An 8156-nucleotide genomic window follows, 5' to 3' on the forward strand; every position below is an offset into this window, starting at 1 on the left:
GGGGGGAGGGAGGGGCACGGATGCGGGGCGAGCTTGCGGCGGCAGAGGCCAGCGTGACGCTGCACCGGCCCGAGGCGCGCCACGCGTTCTCCCGGGGAGCTGTCCCTGGATCCCGGGACCCCGGCAGTGGCGGGCTGCACGAGCTCCCGGGAGGGGCGGTGTGGAGAGTGACCTGTGCTCGCACACAGGCCTCTTGGTGGCGGCAGCAGCAACCCTAGCGTCCCCACGCCCGTCTCTGCTGTCCGCGCCGACAGCCGCGGCTCGCGCCCGTTTCTGGAGCTCCTTTACGCGGTGCCCTTAATCCCCTCTCCTCGCGCCCCAGGAAGCAAAGAGGCAAGAAAAAGTCTCCTGTCTCTTCGGTAGCTCCGCGCCCGTTTCTGGAGTTCCTAAATTTACGCGGTGCCCTTAATCCCCTCTCCTCGCGCCCCAGGAAGCAAATAGGCAAGAAAAAGTCTCCTGTCTCTTCGGCAGCTCCGCGCCCGTTTCTCGATAATGCACTTTGATAACCAGACAACGTTTCCTTTGCTATTCAGGTCAATTCAGTAAGCATTTATTTAGCATCTGTTATCTGTAATAATGTTCTGTGCTAGGCATTATCTATAGGATTTGAAGATTCATAAGGTCTCACCTCTCTAGGCTAATACCTTGCATTCAACTTGTGTTTGCCTTGATAAAGCTAATGATAAACATAATGGTATGTTGGAAGCGTATATTCTTCAGTGAATTGAACATTTCCCAATGGCCAAGGTTATGAAACCCAAAACTGAATTAATGCAGGTGGAAGTTGTGTAATTTTTTTCCTTGCAGATTTTCAGTATTGAGTTAATACACCGGTCAAGGAATGGTTTAGTCACATTCCTACCAGAAATCAGGGAACACCCCAAATAAATCCTAGAGGTCTCTTTTAGCACCGTGCCCTTGCATGTGAAATAAATAACAATTCACAAAGAGTTCCTGGTTTATTTCTTACACACAAGTAAGGGAACACCCATAAGTCTTAGGAATCCTATTAATTGTCCAGAGAGGGCCCAGAAAAAAGCTTTTAAAGTCAATTAGAATATAAAATGATATTGATCCTTTGAGAAAAACATTAACTATGAGGACATCTTTCTCCTTTATTATCTTCCTTTCTCACTGTATGGTACTATATCACAGAGTCACATTACATAGGCAACCTAATTTCATCTCACGACACATTTCAGCAGCTCCAAACTCTGAGTGATGGGGCAGGTTTAAAAGATTCATTATCTGGAAAATATGGTTTGAACACTGGCTGCATCACTTACTAGCTTTAAAATGGGAATAATAATGGTACCTCTTCAGATTTTTGGCATCATTTAACTAATAGTAATAATCAACACATAGCTCCTTCCTCCTGCCAGACCTTGTGCCAAGTACAACATATTAGCTCATTTAATTTTCACAAGGATGGGTTGAAATTTCATAACACTAATTTAATAGTGTTAAATTTTATAACACTATTAGACTTTTTAAAAAAAAAATCTGTACACAAAACCTCACTTCTGCCCAAATCTTGTATCTTGTTCTTATACGCACACACACACACACACACAAAACGAAAACACTGTTGGTTTTTTGAAGAAGAATATAAAATTCTGTTGGAAGAAATGACAGAAATAAGAGGAAGAAATGGTCGTGCATATTATTTTAAAATAGGTACTGCACTGAAATTTACTTGTTGAAATGTTTCTCAGAACACCTGTTAAGAGTCAAGAGACATTTCCATCACAGTAAATCAGAAAAACAAGGTATGTCCTCTTTTGTCTCTGCAGTAAGATATGGCATACCTAGGGTGCCAGGTCACCATTATGGGGCTGCTGAGGGGTCCAGCCCTGTCCAGAAAAGAGCAGAAAGATGCTCCATATTGGCAGTGGGAAATGAGGTCCACCCACAGTCATGGAGGGTTAGGAGCATGTTTGAGATGGAAGGACAGGCAGGTAACTGCCCGTGCCTCTAGCTCCATTTTCCACCTCACCCTTGTTGTTTTCCCTCCACCTGTGCATACAAACCACCTACCTTACAATTTCTGCCAGATGCTGCCCAGCCCACTCCCAACTGCCGTGTAGCTCCTTGTTTATTATCCTAAGTCTTTAAAAGAGATAATACACGACATTTGAACTCTAAGAATTCATTCTTTGAGGCCTGAATGTGAGTGTAAAGAAAGACTCTGCTAAAATCACATGCATACAAAATCCTGCATTTGGCAACACAGGAGACTCAGTTTCCCCCCTAAAAACCAGTGTCTGAAATTACCCTGCATCCAATCTGGTCATATTATGGATGGAAGGCCAAATATAAAACACATAAAATAGTGTGTTGATCAAATGCCACTTGTAGATTTGTGATGCATAATCCACACTAAACTCAATTCTTAAAGTACTTAATTGAGTTGAGCTAAACATCATAAAACATTGTATGCCAAGAACAAAATGGTGAAAATGGTATTTCACTATATTTTATTAGCAATTTTCTGATTTTAAGTGAGGTGACACATTTTATGTGTGTGTGAAGGAACATATCGATTGCCTTTTCTAGGCACTTCTGCCCATTTTTCTTTTGGGTAATTTATCTTTTAAAAACTTACATGTAGGAGCTTTTAAATATTTAACAAATTAACCATTTGTGATATGTACTGTATACATCTTTTTCAGTTTGTCGGTAGCCTTTTAGCTTTAACAAAACTCTTCGGTCATGTAGAAATTTCTGATACTTATGTTGTCAGCTTTTTCTTTTATGGTATCTAAGTCTTCCACCATGCTTTAAAATGTCTTCCCTTCTCAGATTTGATTTTTTTAAGTCTCATATCTTTTCTAAAAATTTTATGGGTGTCTTTGTTTACACCTTTGGTCCACTTGGAATTTTTTCAATGTAAAACGTTTAGTAGAGATCTAATTTTGTTTTTCCAGATGGCAACTGAGTTGTCCCAAAATATTTATTGAAAAATCCATCATTTTCCCACTGACCTAAAACACCAGCTATATCATGTTCAAAATTTCTATGTATACTTGGATTTATTTCTGGACTTTCATTTTTGTCCTATCTATCTATTCATGTGTCAGCACCACACTATTTTTATTTTCTTTAACTGTACAATATGCTTCAGGTTCTTCTAAGATAGGTCTTCCTTTTCTATTCATTTTTCAATTTTTTTCCTGATTAATCTTGAATGTGTATTATTCTGGAAGAACTTTAAAATCAGCTTCCTATTTCTAAAAATATTACTGGTTATATTTTCACTGAAGTCGTGTTACATTTATAAATTTAGGGGATGTTGAGATATTTTAATGTTTTATTTTATTAAGAAATTTGATTTTGAAAAGTTGTTGAATATGTCTCTTTTTAGCATCTATGGATATGACAATGTGATTCTTCCTTTGGTCCTAAATATATGAGTATTATATTAAAATTTTCCTAATACATTTTCTTTGAGTTTCTAGAGTTAATGCCACTTAGTTATGATCTCTCATTCTTTTAATATGCTACTTAATTCCATGTCTTAATCTTTTATTAGAATTATGTCATCAGTATTGTGAGTGAGATTGATCTGTACGTTTCTCTTTAGAATTGTGTTTAATTTAGTTTGTGGTTTTTATTTTTTATTTTTGCTAATTAATGTTGTGTTGGCTTTATACAAAATATTTAGAAGCTGTCCTTATTTGGATTTTTCTTTTCCTTTGGTGTTTGGTGAAATTCAACTGTAAAACTGCTGTCAATGCTTTAGGGAAGCAGCTCTTTGTCCATTTTCTTCTAGGTAGTGTTTTTTTCCTATGGCAATTTATCCATTTCGATATTTTTTCTCTTCCTGATTTCTTTCTGTAATTTTTTCATTTGACCTATTTTTATCTCTCTGATACAATTTTTAAAAGTAATTTGTAGTGTTAATCAATACCTCTTGTAAACCTTTTAACTTCAACAAGTTGTTTATTTTGCGAACTTACACATTCTCTAATTTTATCTTAATTATATTTGCTAATCATTTTATATTTTTTCCAATTAATCAGCTCTTAGATGTATTTATCAGTTCTCTGTGTTTCTGTATATTAATTCACTTTTTTTCTTTTATCATTATCAGTTAGTTTCTTCTGCTTTTCTTTGGATGGTTTTGTTATTTTCTGTAAATTTTATGTTAGCTGCTTGATTCATTTATTTATATTTTTTCTTGTTTCTTAATATAAGTTTTTAACTTTGAATTTGCCCTGAGCACTGCTTAGGTTGTATCCTATAGCTTTTTTTTTTTTTTTTTTTTTTTTGTGGTACCCGGGCCTCTCACTGTTGTGGCCTCTCCCGTTGTGGAGCACAGGCTCCAGATGCGCAGGCTCAGCGGCCATGGCTCATGGGCCTAGCCGCTCCGTGGCATGTGGGATCTTCCCGGACCGGTGCACGAACCCGTATCCCCTGCATCGGCAGGCGGACTCTCAACCACTGCGCCACCAGGGAAACCCTCGTGTAGCTTTTGATACATGATGTTCTATTAACATTTTCTGTTGTTATCTTCTAGAAATTCTGCCATCTTGCTTTTGATTTCTACTTTGAAGTTATGTAAAAGAGAGATTCTTTTTTAACTTTCAACTTTCAAAGGGAGGTGGTTCTATATTTTTTAGCAGTTCATAGTTTAATTACTGTGTAGCCAAAGAATGTTATTTATACCATTTCCACTTTGAGGGATTTACTGATGTTTTCTTTGTAGTCCAGTATATAGTTAATTTGGGGAAATTAATTTGAGTTAATTTGAGTACACAATTAAAGAAGGTGTATCCTCTGTTTTTAGGGAATAGTGTGGTCTATATGAATAAGATCTACCATATTTATTACATTACTAAAGGTCTTCTATAATCTTACTTATTTTTGTCCACTAGATCTGCTTTAGGCTATACCTTAGGTTTCACTAGACCATGCTACATAACAAAGAAACTTAAAATCTCATTGGTTTAAACAACAAATCTTATTTCTTGCTGGTGTTGCATGAGAGCTGCAGCCCTGTTGCAGTTCCCCTGGGATCTACCTAGATAGTAAATATCTGGGGTAACTGGGAGTGAAATGAGAACATCTGGCCCACTGTAAAAGTATAAGTTTGAACTGAAGTTAATAGTTTTCATCACTTTTCTTTCATTGTACTAATCATATGTGTTAAAAAATAAGAAAAACACTGTTCCTTCCCTTAAAGACCCTAGCATTGGTTTAAGAGAATAAAACATGCATTAGAAACAATAGAAGACAGTTAACAACAACCTGTGACTGAGTATACACTAACACTGTATGATTATATATATGCAAATGTATGTTTATTATGTATACATGTATAACTTAATGCATAATATGGGTTATTATACATGTATATAGCATACAATAATATTATTTTAATATCTATTATATGTAACATATAGTAATATGTATACTAATATACATATATGTATTGTATATTGCAGGAATAATATATATTTTACATATGTTACATAACATGTGTGTAGTCAGTAAATATATTACATATATGTATGTGTATATATATATATATATATATTTTTTTTTTTTTTTTTTTTTTTGCGTTACGCGGGCCTCTCACTGTTGTGGCCTCTCCTGTTGCAGAGCGCAGGCCCAGCGGCCATGGCTCACGGGCCCAGCCGCTCGGCGGCATGTGGAATCTTCCCGGACCAGGGCACGAACCCGCGTCCCCTGCATCGGCAGGTGGACTCTCAACCACTGCGCCACCAGGGAAGCCCCATATATGTATATGTTTATATATGTAATACAATGTGTGTACTCAGTTACAGACATATATTCACCATATATATATATATATATATATATATATATATATATATATATATTCCATAAGTGCTGAGGGTATTATAAGAATAAGATAGGATGAATTAGAGCCTTCTTCATAGCCAAGGTCATGTGACCCAGTTCTAAGTTGGGGAAAAGGTTGTATCAAGTAGGGCACTTGGCTCCTTCTCTTAGTTTCTCCATCACTCCTGATGACCAAAGGAATGGAAGACTGTGTCTTAAAATCAAATTAACAGGGGCTTCCCTGGTGGCGCAGTGGTTAAGAGTCCACCTGCCAATGCAGGGGACACGGGTTCGAGCCCTGGTCCAGGAAGATCCTATATGCTGAGGAGCAACTAAGGCCGTACGGCACAACTACTGAGCCTGTGCTCTAGAGCCCGCAAGCCACAACTACTGAGCCCGCAAGCCTAGAGCCTGTGCTCCACAACAAGAGAAGCCAGCACAATGAGAAGCTCGTGCACCGCAACGAAGAGCGGCCCCCACTCACCGCAACTAGAGAAAGCCCGCACGCAGCAACGAAGACCCAACGCAGCCAAAAATAAATTAAATAAATAAATTTTTAAAAAAATAAATCAAATCAAATTAACAGATGTTGATTGAGCGAGGAGTAAGTTATGCAATTGTTGAACAGATGTCATCTCTCACGATTAGGCCAAGAGTTCTGCGTAACCAAAAAGTTGTACAACAAAATTCAACTTCCTCTCTGCAACCAGTGCACATTTCTTGCTTCTCAGAGTCTGGCCTCCAAGGGAGCCTCCTCTTTTATTTCAACCTCCTTATATTTGTCCTGGATTTCCAAGCTCAAATAAAGTGCAGGTTAGTATTTCACTGTGAAATATGACACAGAATGCAATAGATGGATGAATAAAGAATTTAATTTACTCCAGGGTGAAGATGAGGCAGTGAAAAATTTGTGTTTCATGTGAACTGAGAGTCCCATTTAAAAAGATCTCATTTTAAGCAAAGTGGCTTTTTTTTTTCATGGAAAAACATTTTATCTTAAATATAGCAGTGCGTACATGTCAATCCCAAACTCCCAATCTATCCCTCCCCCAACCTTTCCCCACAGTAACCGTAAATTCGTTCTCTAGGTCTATGAGTCTGTTTGTTTTAAGCAAAGTGACGTTTTGTTAATGATCTTTTTTTCTTTCTGTCTGTAATTTCTGAGAATGTTAAAGTGGGGGCAAGTTAAAGATGACCCTTTTTCCCTTTGCTTGTCTTTCTTCCTTTCTGAAAATCTGAACATGATGTGAATAGATTATTAGGCATTTTGAAATCATAGTTTATTCCTTTCTGTTCTTTGTAAGCCTTTGAAAAACAAGGCCATTTCCTTCTCATGCATATTGAGGTATAAGAAATAAGGAGGAAAAAATAAAGCCATGTATTTAAATGTACTTAGAAATTGCTGAGTGGACCTCGGTTGGAAATTCACCAGTAAAAATACCATCATTGCTTCAGTGAGTAGCCAGTTAGGGCTTAACTGTTGAAGTGTCCGGGGAAAAATTGATATATAATATGTACATAAAAATACTTTTTTCAAAAGCCTTGCCTGGTTTGAAGTCATCAAGCATATATGCCAACAAGATTGATACTCTATTTGAAATCAGAATGTTTTCTTTCACATTTGGATATTTAAGACTACTTTGATAAATATTTGGCACACTTTTAAAAAGTGCCCTCAATAGTGCTAATGTTTATAATTTAAGGGTGGACTTGGCATTTGGAAATAGTCAGAAGTTGCTTGGTGTAATGTCAGTTGAGTGGCCAGCCTGGAAAGAAACGTCTTTTGAGTAAAAGTGAGGTGTGTCATGAGTGGTGAAACCTTTGTCTGTGTAGTTTGGAGCTACCTGGTTTGGAAGAAAATTAAAATGTATTTGAAGTAATGGCAACGCCATTAGAATCACAGTCTGCCTTCCAGAGTGTCTTCTCTGAAGAAGTATATCATTTTGGAACTATAAATGGTAGTAAGTCATTAAAACATGCAATCTATTACTTTATAGTCACATCTCATGAAATCTTTCATTTGCCCTGGATTTGGTCTTTGATGAAGATATATATTATCTCCAAATTCTTTAGTCTGTTCCTCTCTCTGGAGATTTTATTTTCTGTGTTTAAATGTGCACTCCTATTTAAAAAGAAACAATTGGCCCTGAACCAAGATGACGGAGTAGAAGGACATGCTCTCACTCCCTCTTGTGAGAACACCAGAATCACAACTAGCTGCTGGACAGTCATCGACAGGAAGACACTGGAACTCACCAAAAAAGATACCCCACATCCAAAGACAAAGGAGAAGCCACAATGAGACAGAAGGAGGGGTGCAATCACAGTAAAATCAAATCCCATAACTG

Source organism: Physeter macrocephalus, chromosome 18, assembly GCF_002837175.3.
Source record: "Physeter macrocephalus isolate SW-GA chromosome 18, ASM283717v5, whole genome shotgun sequence".
NCBI lineage: Eukaryota > Metazoa > Chordata > Mammalia > Artiodactyla > Physeteridae > Physeter > Physeter macrocephalus.